This window comes from Suncus etruscus, chromosome 15 (assembly GCF_024139225.1).
Source record: "Suncus etruscus isolate mSunEtr1 chromosome 15, mSunEtr1.pri.cur, whole genome shotgun sequence".
Taxonomy (NCBI): domain Eukaryota; kingdom Metazoa; phylum Chordata; class Mammalia; order Eulipotyphla; family Soricidae; genus Suncus; species Suncus etruscus.
The window spans coordinates 53,001,906-53,023,669 of NC_064862.1; the positions used below are offsets into that span (position 1 = coordinate 53,001,906).

The 21,764-nt window shown below is 51.3% G+C and overlaps 2 protein-coding genes across 2 annotated transcripts in view; one reads left to right on the forward strand and one right to left on the reverse strand.

Moving 5' to 3' along the window:
• Positions 1 to 21,764, forward strand: part of SPOCK2 (SPARC (osteonectin), cwcv and kazal like domains proteoglycan 2) — an 836,669-nt gene that overhangs the window by 341,630 nt on the left and 473,275 nt on the right. The gene's annotated exons all lie outside the window — the stretch shown is intronic.
• The window catches only part of CDH23 (cadherin related 23), a 343,293-nt gene that overhangs the window by 158,488 nt on the left and 163,041 nt on the right, over positions 1 to 21,764 (reverse strand). The window lies entirely within an intron of this gene.

Genomic DNA, 21,764 nt, shown 5'->3' on the forward strand with positions numbered 1-21,764 from the left:
GGCTCAAAGCAGAAGAGCTTCATGGAGGAGATGGAATTTCTTCCTGACTCTTGCACTGTGTGCCTGGGGGCTGCTCATCTAACACCATGATCTCCTGATGAATAAAACCTCAGAGGGTTGAGAACTATGGAGGGTAAACGAATCTACATGTATGTAGTAAGCCTCACTGAGAGACAGAAAGGTTCCCAAACAAGAATGTTCGTGAAAATCATGTGTCAAATATCAGCTTTAGCACCAGGGGATAACTGATGGGAACAAGGTCCAGTTCTTGTGGCATATTTCTGGTCATAGACACATTTAACCAGGACTTTTCTTTTGCTACTTTGGTTTTGGGGCTATACTGGCTGGGCCTAGGGCTTACTCCTGGCTCTGTGCTCAGGCAGTACTTGGAGGTGGGGGGTTAGCCACTATACTGTCATTATCAAACTGTAAAATAAAAGCCCAAATGCTGCTTATGGTGAATACAAACTTGTCTTCATTCATTTCCAACATGTTAATTTCAGTTCTAGGTTTGTTCTAGATCAAACCAGGGCACAAGGTAGACAACAACCCTGGGAAGGGCACCTTCTGTCCCAGCGCCCATCACCTTCAAGAATCTACCCCCTCAGGTGGGACCATGCGCACGTGCCTGGTTCATTCAATTGTGAATGAATACCTACCGTGTGCAGAGTATGAGGCTGAGACAGGCACCTATAATGTGTATGGTCTGAGACTCAAGTGATCACCTACTATGTGCAGGCCATAAAATCTGCAGAGGGCTGGAGCGACGGCACTGTGGGGAGAGCACTTATATTTGGCTGGCCCAGTTTCCCATATGGTTACCCCAAACCCACCAGGAGTGATGCCTGAGCTCAAAGTCAGAAGTAACCCCTGAGTGCTGTCAGATATGGTCCCAAGACAATAATTTACCCAGGCAGGTTCCTACTTCAGTCTCAGGGAAAGTCCCACTTTCTGTAACCAAAGGCTGAGCAGTGACGTCCCTGCTTAGTGGCCCTGATGAGAAGGGAGAGGCACAGAGAGGCAGATCACGCCTCTGGAGGCACACCAGGAAGACATGACACTATAGAACTCCTGGGGGGCCAGTGAGCCCCTCATCTCACCGGCTTCCCCTTTCAAATCTGGGGAAGCTGCAGAGAGATAGAACCTTGCACCCAGAAAACCTGCAGACAGCATCTGCCTACCTGATGCCCAGAACTGTTCTCCTGGGGCAGAGGCAAAGCTGTCCTCTGACTTGGAAGGCCCATGACCAAAGGTCCCACTGACACAACAGCCTGCACCTTAAAGCATTCCTCCGTGCCCTGTGCCCCTCACCCCTCAAGATGTGTCTCCAGGTCCCACTGCTCTCCCAGAAAGCCTCTTCTAGAGCCTCACTTGGCATCCACAAGAGCTTCCCCCAGGTAGCCTGGAGGCAGAGAGGGCGTCCACCTCCCATTCTTACTCACCTAAGTCCCCAGGGTCCTAGGGAGCTAGGGAGACTCAGGGGGAAGCCTTTCACTTGTTAGGTGAGCTGACAGGTGCTGGGCAAGGAAGGCAGCTGCTCTATGGGAAACAGGTGCGCTCTGAGTGCCTGGGGGAGGGCAGTACCCTCAGGCATCGAGAAGGCAACTTCCATGTTCCCCCCAGGGAAGCAGGGAGGGTCCTTGCCCCACTGGGGCATTCAGGGCAGCCCCTGCCATAGGGACCCAGATCCACAGCACAGGGTGTGAGCTAAGTCTCGAGGCGGTGGGGCTACAGGGCAGGGTCACTTTTCTCCCTGATATTAGTAAAGCACAGGAGCACAATAAGCTCCAATGTCACACATCCCTGACATGGATCAGAGCTACTAGCATGACACTTTGTCCCCCACCACCAACACCCTGTTTTATATTAGAAGCAACAGGCATGAAGATACTCAAGAACAGCCCCAGAGCACGCGTGCAAGAGAGAGTGAGAGAGAGAGAGAGAGAGAGAGAGAGAGAGAGAGAGAGAGAGAGAGAGAGAGAGAGAGAGAGAGAGAGAGAGCACAGTGGGAACGGGACTGGCCTTGCATTAGGCTGACCCAGGTTCAATTCCTGACACCAAATATGCTCTCCTGATCTCCACCAGGAGTGACCCTGAGCACAGAGCCAGGTATAACCCCTGATCACTGCTGGGTGTGACCTCACCCACCCACACCAAATAACAGCCCCATAGTCATATAGCTGAGCAGAGACTGGTTGTGAACTCTGACAATCCCCGGCCCCCCCTCCCCCGCATCTGCCCTGCCTGAAATACAGGGGGTCACCATTCTTTTGCAAACAAGGTGGCATCCCTCAAGAGGGAATGCTAATTGAGACATATGACACGTTTTAGAAGATTCTAGAAGCATTCCTCCATGACTTTCAAGTGGAGGCAGAACATTCATGTGGTGCGGGCGAGAAGGGTCCCGAGTGGGGAAGTGGGAGCTGAAAGAAGGAGATCTTCAGGGGCACAGGCAAGGTGCCTCAGCCACCATAGGAGAATAGGAGACAGTGAGGATGCGCAGGAAAAGTTCAGACAGGTAGACAGGTAGTGGAGACAGAGAGAGAGAGAGAGAGAGAGAGAGAGAGAGAGAGAGAGAGAGAGAGAGAGAGAGAGAGAGAGAGAGAGAAGAGAGAGAGAGAGAGAAGAGAGAGAGACAGACAGACAGACAGACAGACAGAGACAGACAGAGACAGAGACAGAGACAGAGAAAGACAGACAGAGAGAGAGAGCAAAAGAGAGAGACAGAGAGACAGGCTGCAGAGTCAGACTGTAAGATCTTAGCTGGGCGTGCAGAAGCAGGCACCAGTATACTCAGGAACTGAAACTGGTATCTGGTGAGAAAAACAACAGAGCATCAGCTAGAGGGCGCAGCAGAGTCAAGCAAAGGGCCCGGTGGTCCTAAGGAAGTGGGAGAGCCTGCCTGGAAGGGAGGGGGCTGTGGTTAGAGGGTCTGACTTGAACCTGAAAGGGGCAATGAACTCTGCGGTCCTTGATCCAGACTCCTACTCCCTGGGCTTCCCCCCTGCATCCATCCCCTCCCTTTCTGGGGTGGGTTCTCCATCCCCCCCACACACCCCTTCCCAGGCCCTGCCAACCCTCATCACTTCCACATCTTGTCCCCTAGTTATCTGCAGGCAGAAACTTGACCCGCGGCGAGCCAGGTCTGCAGGAAAAGCACTTTAGCAAGCGGCAGCTGGCTCGTGCAGGCACATGGGCTGATGACTTTCAATTGCTTTGTCTGCTTCACTTCTGCTCCTGCTTCCCTCCCAGTCATAGGAAAACTAGCCTCTCACACCTTGCGTCCCCTCCCCCAAGCCCAAGATCTACCTCCCACATCCAGGGCTCCTGCCTCAGAGGCTGTGCCATGTACCAATCTCTGACCATTACCTGGTTCTCAAACCCAGACAGCAGTGCCCAAGGGCTGGGAACATGCTGGGCCTCAGGATGAGGCTCAGGCTCTGCAAGATTTGAAGGAGTTGGGATGCCCCGTGGCATAGGGGTGTTCCCTGAGCCAGGGAAGGGGTGTGGGGAGAGGACAGAAGGAAGCAGCCATAGGACAAGGTGCTCAGGACCGGCGTGGATCTTTTGTTTGTTTGTTCTTTCTTTTGGGGCCACACCCGGCAGTGGGCTTACTTCTGACTCTGCACTCAGAAATTACTCCCGGCAGGCTCAGGGGACCATATGGGATGCCAAAGATTGAACCCAGGTTGGTTGTGTGCAAGACAAACAACACCCTACCTGCTGTGATATTGCTCCAGCCCCAGAATGGACTTTTGAGCCCAGCCCTGAATAGCAGCTGAACCCCTAGAGGAGAGGACATGGGGGCCCTGATCCCTGAGTGTAGGGGTGAGGATTCTCCCTGGATAAGAGAACAGTTGAGATTTGCTTCCCTTCTCTCTGCACTCTCCCTTTCAGCCATGCTACCTCCCAGTGGTCTATTACTACATGGGTGCCCAAGTGACATCTGTGTACTGAGCAGGTATTGAGACCAGCTGGGTGCCAGTGAGTATAGCCACTCACCAGTCTTCATGTCTCCTGCAAAGGGTTCAGTCCTCCAGGCCACTGCCAGTGTGTGAAGTGTGAAGGACAGCAACCCCGCTGAGGTGCCACTGAGCTCATGGGTGCAAAGGACCTACTGTGTGTGCATAACACCTCCTGGTGGCTCACTCTATTGACCAATCGCATGAACCCCTTCCCAGTTTGGGTACTACCTCACCCAGAATGAGCCAGCTTTCTTCACAATAGCCAGCAAAGGCTGTGATCTGCTCCTTGTAGAATATTGTGCGAACTTAGCTTTTCAAATCTGATGGTTGTTGGAGTTTGGGTGATGTGCTTATGTGAGGGTTAAGGTTTCTGCTCTTGCTCTAATCACTGTGAAGTTCCCCCAACACCCCAAGATTCAAGACTCTCCACCAATGTCCCGAGGTCCCCTCTAGTTTGATCCCCCTACCCCTTTCCCCTCTGGCAGCCTGAGTTTTTTTTTGTTTTTGTTTTTTTTTTTTTTGGTTTTTGGGCCACACCCGTTTGATGCTCAGGGATTACTCCTGGCTATGCGCTCAGAAATCGCCCCTGGCTTGGGGGGACCATATGGGACACCGGGGGATCGAACCAGGGGATCGAACCGCGGTCCGTCCTAGGGTAGCGCTTGCAAGGCAGATACCTTACCTTTAGCGCCACCTTCCCAGCCCCTGGCAGCCTGAGTTTTTACCATCCAGAGTCAAGGGTTTGCATCTTTGGGCCCTGCGGATTCCCTGGTTTCATTGCTCGAGGTACCCAGATGAAGAAAGAACATTCATTCCACATTTGTCTGCCCCTCCTTTGACTTATTTCACTCAAAACCACACCATCCATTCGTGCACAGATGCAGCAAAATGCATGCTTCTGTCTTCTCTCATTGCTGCATAGTATTCCACTGCATTTATAGCTTCCCCTTTTCAATTTTTCCCAGTCCTGGCTCCTGCGATCAGTACCATTCTCCCCATATAAAAGAGAGGGAGGGAAATAAGGCACTTTCCATGGCAAGTCAGCGGTAAGTGGGTGCAGGGGCCGGAACTCAGCTCAAAGTCCACTCTCTCCCAGGCCCCTGCTGTCTCCTTTCTCCTCCACCAGGGGGAGTCCTCAGTGCTCCTCCAAACCATCTGAGCTTGGGGAATGGAGGCGGGGGCTGGGATTCCGTCTGGTGTAGAATGGATCACTGCAGAATGAGAATTGGGAGCCAGTTGAGATATGGGCTTTGGGCAAGATATCTTATGAATTAAAAATTGTTCCCAAGCTGCCTGCTGACGAGAGGGGCTGGGCTGCTTTCAGCAGCTCTGGGCTTGACATATGGCAGGCATGGGTGTGGGTTACCTGGGTGCTCAACCTGGTGGAGGCTACAGGCAAGGGGATGGCTCACCCTCCTCTGAAGGACCCCAAGTACAACAGACCCTTCCCCAGAGCCCTTCATGAGGTGTCCCAAGGTCTTTTCAGCCTCTAACTGGAGCCTCATCTATATTTCACCTTCTTGGGGCATCCCCACACCCCATCTTCCACTCTCAGCTCCTTCACTCTCTGCCCCATTATCCTATTTCTTTTTGTTTTTTATTTTTTGGTCACACCCAGCAGCACTCAGAAGTCACTCCTGGCTCCATGCTCAGTAATCGCCCCTGGCAGGCACAGGGGACCACATGGGATGCCGGGACCTCTGCATGAAAGGCAAACACCTTACCTCCATGCTATCTCTCCGGCCCCCCATTATCCTATTTCTTTCAGGGCAGGCACCATGCACCTCTCTTCTCATGTGTTTAATGAATGTCTATAATCTGTGTCCCCCAACCCCCACAAATGGAAGCCCCAGGAGAGGGGGAAGTGGCTTCCCACAGTGTCCTGGTAATGCTTAACAAGTGTTTAACAAGTTCTTTTGAATGAATGAGTGAATCAATGAATAAGTGATTGAACGGGATGGAACAAGAAGGTCAGGGGGGCACTGTGAGGTGAGTGTTAGAACCACAGAGCAGGACAAAACTGAATGGATGACAAGTCCCACATTCTGGGCTACACCAGGGCCAAGAACTGGGGCTAGCCAGTTCAGTTGAGGCTACCAGGTCCCTAGAAGAACTTATGGTGATTGGTGCGTGAGCAGCCGCTCATCTCTGCCCATTGGGAGGCAATACTGTCCATCTGGAAAGTTCACCAAGCAACAGTCCCCTCCAAGCCACTCAAATCAACGACCTCTCCTAAGAAGACCACAAAGTGGACTCAGATTAATTTGCTAATTACTGGCTCCAATTAGAAAACATTCTCCAGAGTAGCCAATATAACTATAACTCAAAGTTATTGTATTTGTGTTGGGAGTGTAGGCCCAGACTCTCCTACCCATAGTGATACTGTGTTCCCTATAAAACGGGGACACAAACATGGAACACTTGGGAGTTCTTAGGGCACTGTGGGGATCAGAAAGACATGGCCAGGCATCCAGGGACAGATCTGGAAAATCTCTTTTCTGCAACCAGAGGAATTTCCCCAACTGAATCGAGTAACCATGGTGTGCCCACAACCAATGGCTAGATGTTTGCCACAGGAAAATTCTGTTAGGAAAAGTGGGAAAAACCTTAAAGTCCAAAGTACAGGAGGAGGCAATTTAGAAGATGAAATCTGGGCCAGCAGTTAAATATAATATTACAAAAGAAAAGTTGGTCATTTGTTTTTGTTTTGGGACCATACCCGGCGGTGCTCAGGGGTTACTTCTAGCTCTGCACTTAGCAATCACTCCTTATGGGCTTGCAAGATCATATGGGATGCTGGAATCAATCCCATGTCGGCTACATGCAAGGGAAGTAGCCTACCCAAGAAGTTGGTAATTTGAAAAGACAGACTTTTGAGTCACACTTCTGAAAAATGATATTATGCAATAGTATGTTTTCAAGATACATTTTTCAAAAATATACTCAAAGGGCCAGAGCGATAGCACAGCAGGAAGGAGGCTTACCAGCGTACAGCCTTCCTGGGTTTGATCCCTGGCACCTCAGATATTCCCTACCAGGAGTGAGTCCAGGGTGGAGAGCCAGGAGTAAGCCTTGAGCACCTCTGGGTATGGCCCCTAAACAAAAAACAGCAAAACAAAGAAAAACCCAAAACAAGAGGTCGGAGTGGTAGCACGGAGGTATGGCATTTGCCTTGTATGCGGCTGACCCAGGACGATCCCCAGCATTCCATATGGTCATCTGAGTCAGGAGTGATATCTGAGTGCAGAGCCAGGAGTAACCCCTGAGTGCTGCCGGGTGTGGCTCAAACAAAAAAAAAAAAAAAAAAAAAAAGAAAAGAAAAACTCAAAACAACCTCCCCCCCACAATAAGATATAAAATGTTAATTTGCTGAAGATTATCTTTGAGTTTGGGGCTGGATCAATAGTACAGCAGAGAGGGGGTATTTGTCTTGCACACAACCAACCCAGGTTCGACTCCTGGCATCCCATAGGGTGCCTCGAGCTCTGTCAGGATTGATTCTGAGCACAGAGCCAGGAGTAAGCCCTGAGCACCTCCAGAAGTGCCTCCAAAGAGCAAGAGAAAACAACACTTTCCCTTGGGGCTAGGGCAGCCAGGCCACAACTGAGGGGGGGGGGAAGGGAAGGCAGGTAGGAGTAGTGGGGTTCTATGACCTCTAGGGCCAGGGCAGTGGGACGAGGGTGGGAGCCAAGGGGCGCCCCAGCCCTGTTCCCCTGAGGGCTGCCTGTTCGGCCTGCCACAGCCCGAGTCCACATAACTCATCTGCAGCTCCACACTCAGGAGCCTGTCAGCGCCCGCAGATTTACAGCCCCGATAAAGCCATCCCCGTCAGCGCATAAGGAGACCTGATAGTTGATGATATGGAAGGCCTTGTCCCGTGTGAGCAGAAGGGGAGAGGGGCACTTAAGAAAACAAAGAGGACAGCGATCAGATGCCCGAGAGGGAAGAGGAGGGGGCACCTCTGCTCTGCTCTGAGGCACCAGTGAGGACCCAGGGACATGAGCCTAGGACACAACCATCGCCACTTTAGCATTGATCCCATCACCTGTTTTTCTGGTCCAGGCACTGGGAAGGATGTGAGGACACCCTCCCAATTGGGGAACCCACCCTTTGTCTAATGGGGAAGACCCGTCACCCCAGGGAGCACATATATGCACAAGTCCAAGTCCAGGGGACCCCCATGGTGTCAGGAGCCAGGCTTTGTGCTTAGGGGAGTGGGAGAAAAGTCCCTGTGCCTCAGTTTCCCCACTGTGAATGAGAGCTGGGAAGGTTGTGGAGGCAGGTGGCAGTGAGAGGTACCTGCCTGGCACTGGATGATTCAAGAATGGAAATATCAGTGGAGAGGCAGGTAAGGGCCAGGCAAGTGGCTGGGAGCACTGACTCTGAGCCCTCCGACCTTCCTAATTGCTTCTAAATGGCCGTCCAAGGTGCCCTCATTTAGTTCCTGGTCTGGTCTCATGTGGGACCCTGAGGCCCCAGAGCTCCCGATCTCAAATTCCAGCCCAACTGTTTCAAGGCAAGTGATTGAATGGACAACACATGTCACAGCTCTGTTCCTCAGTATCCGCTCCCGGCAAACAGAGAGAACAGAATCTGCCTGTTGGGACTACTGGAGAAGCCAAGGGGCTAACAGGCATGATGCTGGCATGGAATGGTGTTTCCCAACTCGACTGTGCCCCCTATCATCCCATCTCCAGAGCACAAAGCCTCCAAGATCTATGGCAGCACCCCATTCCCCCCGGAGCTATGAGTTCTGGGGGCGAATGACTTTCAGGTCCAGTAAGGAGACCATAGCATGCACCTTGAGCAGAGTAATTTATGAATTGAATTGCGCTCGGTCAGGGCTCCGCAACTCAGAAATAGATGCGGTCGGACGAGGTCCAGAGAGCCGCCAGAACACAGTTATCTTCATCTGAACCCGCTGCTGGCTGGCATGACCCGCCTGGGCAATGACCTTGACAGGGGACACTCAGGGGGACAGTGAAAGGGGTCATCAGGGAAGGATAGCAGTGTTCCTGGGCATGTTTCAGAACCACTTCAGGTCTGAATAATTCCCATGTTTAAAGCAAAGGGGGTGTTTCTATGGTACTGGATGTGCAAGTTGTTTGTCTCCATGGAAAATCCTTTCATCAGACAAAATCTTGAACCCCAGATTATAAAATAGCCCCAAATAAAGCCAGGAGTTAAGGCTGGATTAGATGAGAAAAGTGTTGTGGTTTGGCCCATTTAGATCCCACTTGGAACACCCCAGTTGAGGATGGGGTTGGGGACCCAGAACCTCTGGGAATCTGGGTGACCCCAAAGACTCTTCTAGTCTTTATAATTTTATTTTGCCTTTTATTTTTTTGGGGGGGGGCAGTCATACCCTGGCAGCACTAAGGGGTTATTCTTGGCTTTGTGCTCTGGGGTGACCCCTGGTGGTGTTTGGGGGAGCAGATGGGGTGCTGGGATGAAAAGAGGGTCAGTGGGGTGCAAGGCAAGCAGCAGCCTCCTGTACAATCACCCCATTCTCCAGTCTAACCAAGCCTCTGTGGCCACCTGTGGGTATTAGGGCAAGAGGTCCGGCTGTCTGGGGGCACTCTAAGAATAGGCCACCCTAAAAATCACACCCTTGATCAGGTGCCAGCTTTTGGGACCTGTTAGGATCATGGCTTCCTTTGGAGCTGCTATACCAGGGAGGACCATGCTCCAACCTCAGCATCATTGCTCACATGCTGTGTGCCCATGAGCAACTTATAGAGCTTCATTGCGTAGAGTTTCTTTTTTTGTCTGCTAAAGCGTGAATACTAATACTTAGCTGATGTGGAAAAGTAAGGAGTTGGACTCAGCCCACATTAAGTGTTCCATAGAACAAGTTACTTTTCAATTCTTTTAGGAAAAGAAGCAGAGCACTCAACACAGATTCTGAGGCTCAATAAATGGTACAACCAACCTAGGGATCAGGGACCAGAGGTGGGGAGTAGGGGAAAGAGGCCAAAGAATTGGATTCCAGTCACGTGGTTGGTCAGAGGTAGAGCTGAGATGGGAACCTAGAGCCGGAGTGCTTTCTTCTCCTCCCTGGAACCATTGCTTCTAGAAGATTCTAGCAGATTCTAGAAAGCCCCCAGTTGTGGCCTACCTCCTGCTGCAGAAAGATTTTCCAGTCTTGGTCAGTGAGTCAGAGTGTAAATTCAGACAGATTCTTCTGGTCAGGGAATGAGTGAGGGGGAAAAATGACAGATCGAGTTCAGTATGGACCCCACCCACCTAAGTGGAAAACATCAAAGTATGTTCCACTGTAAATGAGTCATGCATGACAAATGTGGGGGTCAGGGAGGAGTTCCTGGTCTGGGAACAGGAAAGTCAGGGCATCCCAGTGTCTCAGGGGTGCTCATGGATGCATGAAGCACAGACAAAGTCCATATACTAAGACACATAGACAGAGACATGCACACAGGAACAATGAGACAGGAGCACACCGACAGGACACTAGCTTTAATTTGGCATGTGGGCATTGCTGGAACCATGTCAACAGCTGCCAGAGCCTCTGAAACAGCAGCTTCTATAAGGCTGGGGAGGAAAAGGCTAGTGTAGGCAAAGGGAGCTCCAGTGACCCCACTCTGCTATGTGTCTGGGCTGCAAGTTTGCTAGGATCCTGCAAGAATCTTCTCAGTGTGCCAATGTGTGCTAAACATGTATGTGATGTGTGTGGCACATGACATGAGAGCAATGTCTGTGATGTGTGTGTGGGTTCTCAGGTGTGTGGACTGTTTGTGTAGACACATATGGAGACGTGGCACAGGATGCACATGAGATGTGGTGTGGCCCTGGTTTATACTGCATGCTCTGTATGTGTGTGGTGCACAGGAATGTGTGTGTGGTCTGCTGTTCATATATGGTATGTTTATGTGGTCTATACAGCATGTGCATGTACATGGGTCTGCAAGGGTGTGTGAGGACCATGTGTATGGTAGGTATGGTATATGGGATGTGGTGTGTGTATGGAGTATGTGTGTCTGTGGCCAATGTGTGGGATATGCAGTATATGGTTGGGATAAGCAGTATATGGTCTGTGTTTGTGATGTGCTGTGTGTGAGGTAGGGTTTGTGGATGGTGTGTGGTATATTTGTGTGGTGGTGCATCCTATGTGTGTTTAAGGATATATATATAAGACACAGGGTATGCACGTGGCACACAATACATATAAAGCAAAATGTTTACCTATGTGTATATCATGGATGTGTCTGGTAGGTGAGTATATTGTATGATGCATGTAGTATGTTAGTATGTGCATATGATATAAAATGTGTGTAGTCTGCTGTGTATGTTCAGTGTGTATGGTACATGATGTAGATGGTATAAAGTATATGAGTATGTTATATATGTTATGTGTGTGGAGTTTGTGGTGTATGTCACACGTATACTGTGTATATGTGTGGGAATTAAGTGTAAAGGATGTGTGGTGAATGGTGTGTGTGTAGAATGTTGTGCCTATGTGTATAAGGGGAAAGTGGGGTACGAGAATGTCTGTACCCTCCGGCAGCCTCCAAAGCCTCCACCTCTGGATCATCACCCAGGAGATGGGCTGGGGTGCCAAGCCATCCCTCCCCTTGGTCCCCACAGGTAGAAGTTGTGCTGAGCAGAGGAGAGCAGGGGAAGGGGCAGACCTGGAGCTCTGGTCAGTGAAAACTTTCTGCAAAGCCATTTTGGGCTGAGGGATTCTTCTCGACTTGCAGGGGCAGCCTGGACTATGAACCTCTCATGAGTGGGTGGGTGGGGCATAGTTTCTCTGGGCAGCACCCCAGCACCACAGGAACCCACCCTGACACTTGGAGCACCAGGGGGAACAAAGGTCCCACTGCATAGGTGCCATTGTTGGAGTTCTAGCACTCTTGGGAAAGAGAAAAAAACCTCTGTGTGGGGTAAAGGCTGTTGGCATAGACCTGGCATCAAAGAGAGACATAGCCAGGACCCACCCCATCACACACCCTCTGCCCAGATGTGCCCCTGCTCCCCCCGCCCCCCAGTGAGCCCTGGGCACACAGCTGTGCCTGGGAAAGCTGACTTATGGCTTTAATCACCATGCTGGGCTCTCAACCAGGCACACCACCTCTCAGGCTGCCAAGCTGGCAAGGGCAGGTCCACGTGCCATCACGCTGCCCTGGCTCTTGGGACTTTCATCCAGGCCTTCCTTCACTCGGTCCCCCCCCTGGCCTGTGCCCCTGCCTTGTAGCTGAAGTGTGAGTGCACAAGGTGTACTAAACACTGTTGGCTGATTCATAGCTTTCCCGTGGGAGCCAGGATATTAAAGAGCAAAAAACTTGGGGGCTCAGAGCAATGTTCAAGCCCGTGTGAAAAAGGACAGGTGCCCACAGGGGAAGGGGAGTGGCAATGGCTGGCAGACAAGTGTTTGAGGCTGGTTAGTGGACAAACATGCAGGTATTTCCCCACAGTGGTCTCCCCACTTCTGCCACACAATCTCTCCCTCCAGCACACTTCTCTGCCATCTTTGATCTGTACTCATTTTGTGGGAGCTGTTGGGATTTTGAGGACACACTTAGCGGTGCTCAGGGCTTATTCCTGAGTCTCTGCCTAGGGATTACTCCTGGCAAGGCTTGGGGAGACAATATGCGGTGCTGGCGATCGAACCTGGATTGATCAAGTACAAGGCGAGTGCCTTAACCCCTGCACTATTTCTCCAGCCAGCTGTTTTTTTTTTCCCCCCACACCCAGCAGTGATCAGGGGTTACTCCTGGCTCTGTGCACAGGGATCATTCTTGGTGGTGCTCAAGAACCATTTAGGATACTGGGGATCGAGCCTGGTTGGCCACATACAAGGCAAATGCCCTACCTGCTGTGCTATCACTCTGGTCTCTCAAACCCACTTTTTATTTATATTTTTTACAAACTTCTTTACTGTTCAGGGTTGCTACTGGCTCCATGGTAGGGGTCATTTCCAAGAGGTGTTGGGGGATCATGTGATGCTTGGGACTGACCCTGGGCCCTTTGAACTTCCTCTATGCCCCCCACCCCCCGTGAACTTTGGTCAAGATACTGCACAGTAACTTATCTTTCCAGAATAAATTGAACCAAAGCCCAAGTCCTCACCTTGGGTCTGAAACCACCAGACTACCAGACCCCACTAGCTCTCTGCCCTCATTTCCGGCTCCTCACCCTACTCCCCAGCATCTTCTTCTTCACTTGTGGTCCCCTATACCCTGATCCTTCCTGCCTCAGGACCTCTGCACATGCATTTGCCAAAGCCTTCCCTCATGGTTCCACCTATTCCTGAACCATTGCTCAGGCCCCTCTCAAGTGGAGTCTCTTCAACCTCCCAGATAAATCAGTGCAGCCCAATCGCTCTCCCTAATCCCCCGTTGTCCCTTTCTTGCTGACTCTCATCACTCTCTCAAACCCTGAGTGCTCGTCTCTTTTCTCTCTCTGAAATTTGAAGTTCCGGGTGGGCACCAGTTTGATCTGTCTCGTTCACGGCTGTGTGCCCAGAACCTGGCCCAGGAGACATACTCATCAATTATTCACAAATAATCCAGTGGTCTCCAGCCTCAGCCTAAGCACAAGTGCGGGTTTTCGGGTATAAAAGGAAAGGGTGAAAATTGCTCCTGAAAGTCTTTGTATGACAAGGAAAGACCAAGACCACCCCCAGGCTGCCTAGCAGATTTGGGGGCCAGTCACAAGCCAGAAAGTCACCATGCTGAGCCCCCTCCTTTCTGCTCCCTGCATTCCCCCACCAAGCTCTGCTGACACCCACCCTGAACCCCCATGGGACCTGGATCCCCAGTCATTGCAGCCTGCAGGACTCTGAGAAGTTGCCACCAGTGATGGATTTTGGCAGCTTTTCAACTTGAGGGATGTGGGACAGGGGGAGATCTGGGGTGAATTTGGGGTGACAGAGGGCTCCTGCTTGCTCTGGGCTTTACTTTGCTCATTTGTGACTTGGGAGGCTCAGACTGGATGTCCTCGGGGTAGGGGGATATAGGGGGTCCATAGAGGGGAGACTCATGCATTCGGGCCCCTGAGATATTGGGAAGAGACGGAGCAGGGCAGGGGTGTCTGTTGTGCTCTGCTCTGGCCCCCACCTCTGGGGGCCAGGCCTTTGTTATCAATCTCCCTCCACCTGGAGAACTCCCTGAAATGAAATTCCTGTTGGCGTGGGGCCTGTGATAGAACAAGTCACTCGCTTTGCCTGGGAAATGAAAGATGATAAGGCAGAGTTCCCGGGACAGAGGCGGCCTCCATAAATCTGCCACGGTGTGCTGGGGATTACTTTGTGGGATTAATTATCTGTCCTTCAAACAAAGACCTGACCTCAGAGGCCCAGTGTCCCCAACCCACAAGGGAGGGTGAGTGTGCGAGGTGGGAGGGAGAGTAGGGAGGGCAGGCAGGGAGCCTGCCAGGTAGCAAGAGGGCATTTTCCCCTCCCTAAAGCTCTGCTCAGCTTTACTCTGCTCCCCACGCACAGCCAGGCCTCTACCTATTTTCTGCTCCTCACATCTTCCATGGGAGCCCCAGCTTGTGTCCTACCCACTTTTACTCCTCATGTCCTCATGGACAGGCAAGTTTTCTTTCCAGGCCTGAAGAATGAATGGATTGGATCTACCCATCCCCATCAAAGGTCCTTGAGCTCTGTGAGCTTCAGTGGACACATCTATAAAATGGGTACCACAGATTCTAAGCCAAAGGGGTGATCAGACAATTCAGCGAGGCAGGGAGGCTCTTGGGAAGAAGACAAGCCACAGAAGGGCACAGATCCGCCCCTTGAAGCCTTGTCTGACTCCCACCTGCTACCTAACCTTGGCTGTGTCCTTAGCAGGGACAAGGAGGGACCAAGGATGCGCTGGAAACAGAAGCTGTGACCTTCAGCAACGGCCTTCGAAGGGATTCTTGAAGCACTTGAGTGACCACTGCCAAGGTAACAGGGCACAATGGCTTTCTGCTCTCACCCCAGGCCAGCCCAAACTTCCTACCCAGCACCAACTTGGTGCGAATCACCCGCCTTCAAGCAAAGCCAACTGAAGGCTCTAATCTTGGAGCCAGCAAGAATCAGAGCTCCTCAGGCTGCTTCAGGGTGCAGCCTGCCAGATATCCTGCAGAACTGGGGAACGTGGGAAATGAAATGGGATGTTAGGTGGTCAAACGGGCACTGATTAACAGAATCAGCACAGGGAGGAGGCATAGAGGTCCTGGATGGGACATGTGGGAGGCTTGACACTTATTGCTATAGGTTGGTCATTGTGGGCACCCTGGCTCACCAGTCTGCTGGGTAAGGATGAAGAGGAGGCAAAAAGGATGCCAAGGCCTCTCCCAGAATGCTTAGAGAAGCGGGCACTTCCCATGAACTACAAAGTATCCCCTCCTCCCCAGTGTCACTCAGGATTTGGCTAGCCCTCTCTCCCTCGGCAGTTGAACTTAACAGTGCAGTGGATTGAACAAGCTCCTTGTATAGAGCACATGTATACCCTGAGAAATGCCTGCCCATTTCTGGGCTCTGTTTCGGGCTGGTCCTGCCATCCTGGGTCTGGGGCCACCAGCCACCTCTCCCTAGGCAGCATCAGGGAGAAACTGGGGTCCCTGCTATGAGGTAGATGGTTCTGAATTCTGGGGAAGAGAAATGAGAAGGAAACGGAAGAGGTTTCCTGGGTACAGAGGGGTGAGGGCATGCGCTAGGAGAAAGGAGTTTCTTAGACAAGATGGGGCCAAAAATCACACTTGATTGAATTACACTTACTTTGTGTAAGTGGTTATTTTTTTTTGGGGGGGGGTCACACCTAGCGGTGCTCAAGCCTTAATCCTAGCTCTGTGCTCAGGAATCACTTCTGGTGAGGCTCAGGGGACCCTATGTAGTACTAGGTGCCTGCAAAATAAGCCGAACTCTCTCTCCAGCCCTTGAACCACACTAACTTCACTGTACTCCCGACTGCGTTCCAAAAATGCAGCCACAGATGAAAAAACCCTCAGGAGAATCCCCCTTCGCTCCACCCCCTGGCATCAGGACCCCATCTTTTGTCCTCCCAAGGACCCCTTTTCCCTCTACGACTATACATGCAACTTGTTATCTTGGAGAATGTCTCTCTCAACCCTGAATGTGCCGCCTTTGAACCATCTCTCTCAAGGCCCCAGACAGCTCAGTGGCAAGTGTGAGCACCCCTTTGTGTTGAGTGCTGTCCCCCTGGCTCAGTGCTGCTGCCCACAAGTGTCTCCTCCCTGCACCCCAGCCAGCCGTGTGAGCATCCCCAGTGAAAACAGGACCCCACCCCCACCCCAGAATGGGACCCTGGAAACCACACCAATAACAGAGGGAAGAGGGAATTTTTTTTTATCTTAGCCCCCCCAAAATCTCTGTAAGCTTATCATATCACTCCAGTGATAGTACGGCAGGGACAGCATTTGCTTTGCACGAGGCCGATCCAGGTTTGATCTCCGGCATCCCATACAGTCCCCTGAGCCTGCCAGGAGTTATTTCTGAGCACAGAGCCAGGAGTAAGTCCTGAGTATCACTGGGTTTGCTTCCCTCTTCCCCCAAAAAAATATCTCAGAGGAGACCTGAACTCCTTCATTCATAAATCCATTGTCACTTCTATTTCCCTAAAAAAAAAGTTTTCTGGAAAAAAATATAAATTCATGCTTTATTTGCTTGCTTGCCTTGTTCTGGCATGTTTGGGGGACTGGAAAAGCCTGCCCTCTGCCTGAGCTATTGCTCTTTGGCCCTTGTGCATTTTCAGTACTAATTTTTAGTTTCTCTGGTGTTTGGACCACATCCAGTGATGCTGGGGGAGACTCAGATCTGAGCGTGAGAGGCTGGAGAGCCATCCCAAGGCTCCAACCTGCAAAGCAGAAATCTATCCCCCAACCTCTGGCCCCTTTTCTCTAGAATGTTCAACCACAGCCATGAGGAGTCTCTATTTCTAAGTTACATTTTCCTCAAACAGTATAATAAAGATTATCTTTTTTTGTTGTTTGTTTGTTTTTTGGGGGGGGAGCCACACCCAGTGACGCTCAGGGGTTACACCTGGCTATGTGCTCAGAAGTTGCTCCTGGCTTGGGGGACCATATGGAACACCAGGGGATCAAACCTTGGTCCATCCAAGGCTAGCGCAGGCAAGGCAGGCACCTTACCTCAAGCGCCACCGCCCGGCCCCAGGTACATCGGTTCTTGAAGGCGACTCTAACATGAGAAAGAACCTGTGGGTTTGGCTTTCAAGCCAAATTCACATGCTGGCTCCTCTGTGCTTAGCTAAGAGAAAAGCTGAGGGGCTGAGCTGTGCTTAGGAAGTTGATCACCCAAGTGGGCCTCCTCGGGATGGAAAAGACAGATACAGAAATTCTGTGTGATTTAATGTGACTTTACCATCCATGTTCCTGGCTACAGGCCACCTACTGCTCCCTCTCTGGGCACTAAGGATTGGGGGAAGCACTGTTTCCCCATTCTCAACTCTAGGCACCCTGGACTTCCTGTGGTCTCTCTTTTAGGAATGAGCTTGATGCTCCCCAAAGAACCAAGTACACTCACCCCCCCCCCCCCAAGTACACACCAGGCATAGTGTCCCTGAGTCATTGACTCATCAGACTCTTCTTAGAGCAACCAACAGGCGAATCTCCTGTCCCACTGATGCCTGCAGACTCCTCGGTACCCTGCGGCTTCTTGATGTCCCAAATGCTCCCTTGTAAATCTTGAGACATCTAAGACTCTCCCAGAAAACAAGAAGCTGTGGCTCTTATCAATTCTTTTTTTTCTGTTTTTTTTTTTTTTGTTTCTGTTTGTTTGTTTGTTTTTGGGTCACACCCGGCAGTGCTCAGGGGTTACTCCTGGCTCTATGCTCAGAAATCACTTCTGGCAGGCTCAGGGGACCATATGGGATGCCAGGATTCGAACCACCAACCCTCTGCATGTCAGGCAAATGGCTTACCTCCACGCTATCTCTCCAGCCCCTCCTTTCAATTCTTACTAGCGAGGCTGGACCATGGCTGTCACTGTCACTGATTCAAAAGCACTTCACTGAGGCGGGGCCCTTGATGGGGGCCAGGGATGCTCGTGTACTGACAGCCAGAGAGGGTGGCCGGGGCAGCGAGGCAGAAAATTCTACCCCACTTGGCCCTGCCCATGGAACTGCTGGCCGGATGGAAGCCGCCCTGCAGAACAGCGCTGGGAGCGATAAATTCACGGTGTCAGAATGTTTATTCACTTCAATCAATGTCAGAAAACTATCTGCTCTGGAATTCTCTGTCTCTGAGATGTTGAACAAATATTTGAGTGGAGACAAGCAGTTAATTGGCTCAGGCAGAGCACTTGACAGCGAGGTGGAGGGAGGGGCCACGAGCCCAGCTGACAAGGGAGCCCAGAGGCTGAGTTGTGCTTTCCTAGGCTTTGGGGCCACTAGAAGCACTAGGACTGAAGGGTTTCTGACTCCTACCAGCAACTGGGCCTCAGTTTCCTATGCAGCAAAGAGCATCAGAACATGCAAAGTAGATGGGTAAAGCACTCATGTGCAGTTCACATCTGGATGTGATCATATCTGGGTGCACTCAGATATGTGATCATATCTGGAATGCTCACACCTGGGCATGCTTACATCTGGGCACACTCACAGCTTGTCCTCAGCCCCACAGATCTGAGCAGCTGTAACTGTGAGCTCCTTCCTACTCAGGCCAGTCAAAGCTCCCTGGGGAGCCCCAAAAGGTGAGTCATGGTGGGGTTGTGTGATGTGATCTGTGTTAAGGCTGGGACAGTGCTCTGTCCTGACCTTCAGAGCACTGTTTCCTGGGGCCAGCTATCTCCAGATACCAATGTGTGTGTGTGTGTGTGTGTGTGTGTGTGTGTGTGTGTGTGTGTGTGTGTGTGCGTGCGCGCATGCCCAGGTCTCCGTGGCAGAGAGGGGTGAGGTGTGGGTGCATTTTCAGTGATGGACATGAAAGACCCTTCCTAGCCCTCCCCTTATCCTGTGTTCATGTGTATTCCCGAGGGAAGATGGGTCTTGGGGTGGGAGTGGCAGGGGTGTCTCTGAGTCTCTCATCTCCCTCTGCAGAGAGGGCTTCTAGGCTGGAATTGGGGAGCAGTTTGAATGAATACAGAAGGGGCCCAAGCAGGGGTACTGCAGGTCCTCACCCCAGTGCCACTGTCCACCCTCCTGCCCACTCCCCATTTAACTAGAAAGTTCTGGAGTGTGACTGCCACACATGCAGCTCTAGAGGGGCTGGGGGGCATCTCCTGTGACCCTGTGCAGGGGACATGCACGCTTGGGCTCGGACTGCAGATAGGGCCCCCACAGCACTGGGGTAACCGAAGTCCTAAGTTCGGTTTTGTTTTAATTTTGGTTTGGAGGCCATACCCAGTGGCGCTCAGGAATCACTCCTGGCAGGTTTGGGAACCACATGGGATGCCAGGGATCGAACCTGGGTGGGCCATGTGCAAGGCAAATGCCCTCCCCACTGTGCTATGGCTCCAGCTCCAATCTGTAAGTATGTTTTATAGGTAGGGAAATGGGCCTTGAGCCTATGGCCTTTGTCATTTTTCAAGAGTCTAGGGACTCTCGAAATTCTCAACTCTAAGGAGGAACCTTAGTATCTTTGTGTTAATTTGTGGGAGACCCTTCCTGCCATTCTCAGGAGCCTGGTGGCCACTCTTGGCAATCCTTAACCAACTAGGCCTTGTGACTGAATGCAAGGGGCTGGGGACATGGCACTGCTTGGGTGCTGCTGTGTTGGGAATAACCAGGTCCAGCCAGCTGCTCCAGCTGGGAACTCCGTATACCCACAGTTATGCTGGGGCAGGGCTAGAGGGGTGTGCTATTGGGGGTAAAACACTAACTGGAAGCACTATCCTTGGGCTCCTGATCATCTCCCTGGACCTGGAGCATTTCATAGTGTATGAGCCAGTCATCAAGCATAGAGCAAATTGGAGGAATAAAGTCTACTACTACTACTACTACTACTACTACTACTACTACTACTATTATTATTATTATTATTATTATTATTATAGCTATTTCACAGATGAGAAAAGTGTGGCAGAAATACTGATGACAGGGAGGGGAGTGCCCAGAGCAAACCCTTATGTAGATGCCAACCACGCAGCTCTGGGGGCAGGCATGGATCAGAGCTGCGAGGGCTGAGACAATGAACGGACTGAGCCATGAAAACACCATCTGGTTCCCTGAATCCTGGCTGCAGGGCACCCCAGGGTGTCCCTTTCCAGAGCACCTACACACCCTCCCAGTCCCTGCCATTCTCTTCTTCTCTTTCCTGTCATGCTCCAGCAGAGACCCCAACAGAGAAAGTGAGAGAGAGAGAGAGAGAGAGAGAGAGAGAGAGAGAGAGAGAGAGAGAGAGAGAGAGAGCAGGGCCACAGGCATGTGGCTTGTGGGTAACTTCAGGCTTAATATCTTTGTAACCATATTGCAAAAGGCCATGCCTAAGACAGCGCCTTACACTTAATCTCTCTCTTTTATTGCTTTTCTCTCTTGTATGATTTAACCTTGCACCAGGTATCAAGCTAGATAAATAAAAACTTTTATTTCAGATTAGCCCTGGCTGCAGCTGCCTTGAAAGCAAAGCAGGCGCCTGGGGGGCCAGATGAGAGAGGGACTTGGAGTTGGCTGCTCCCGGGGCTCTGCTATTTCTAAGTACCCACAGATCTCTGAGATGGGGGAGACAAAACAACCCCACCCCAGGGAGATGGTCCAGCCCCCTGCCAACTGTTCATGTTCTCTGCCGCGGTGTTCTCGTCTCAATTAGTAGAAGATACAAGGCAATTGTGAGGATCTCTCTCGAACACCCCAACTATAAGAGCCCTTCCAGGGCAGAGACAAGCCTTTCCTGCTCTAGTGGCTCATCTGGGCACACAATCTGACACACACACACCCTTACAAACTCTCTCTCCACACATACATACTCTCCACACACATAAGCACACACACTGTCTACACTATACATTCTCTCTCCACATAGACACAAACAACTATCCATACATGCTCTCTACATACACACATCTACTTTCCACATACACTCCCCAGAAATACCTAATGTTTTCTCACCACATGTCTGTACTCTACATGCACACATGTTCTCTCTCCACACATTCATACTTTCTCCAACACACACACACACACACACACACACACACACACACACACACACGTGTACCCACTCACCTTCATTTTAGAGTACTCTGTGTATTTGGGGAAACTGAACATTCCAAGTCAGCCCAGGGCTTTACAGAGAGCTATGCCCCTCCCCTGCAAACAGGCTCCCAGAACCATCTGTAGGGTGACTCCACCCTTTGACTGTGAAGAGGTTTTAGCACCGCTGCTCTTTCTCCTTCTCCCACCTTGCCCCCCTTCTTCTGTGCCTGTCCCACCATTTTGGATGCTTCCAGCTCCTCCTGCTTCTAGAGATGCCAATGTTCAGGGCAAAGAGCGAATCACGGCCCAAATATTATACCCTAGGGCAAGTTCTGTCCCTCAGAACAAATCTTCCTCCTGGAGGGCCAGTGTGGCCACAGAGGTTCTCAGAGTGGGTTCCTAGGCATCAGCAGGAGCCTGATCTGACTCAGTAGATTGAAGGGGTAGAGATGTGTCTTTGTCTCACAAGGACAGGTGGTGGGTGACAGAACCAGCAAGGGGCGCTCTCCTGTGACTCATGATCTCTGCTCTTCCTCTATGGAGCTGAGCCCCTTGACCCCAACTCTGAAAACTCCTCAAGCCTTGCTTTCCTGACTCCAGGCAGGAAATGTGTGTCCCTGAAGCACTGTGAAGAGCACCATAAAGAACACTGAGGAGCACTGTGAATAGTGCACACAGCAGCCTG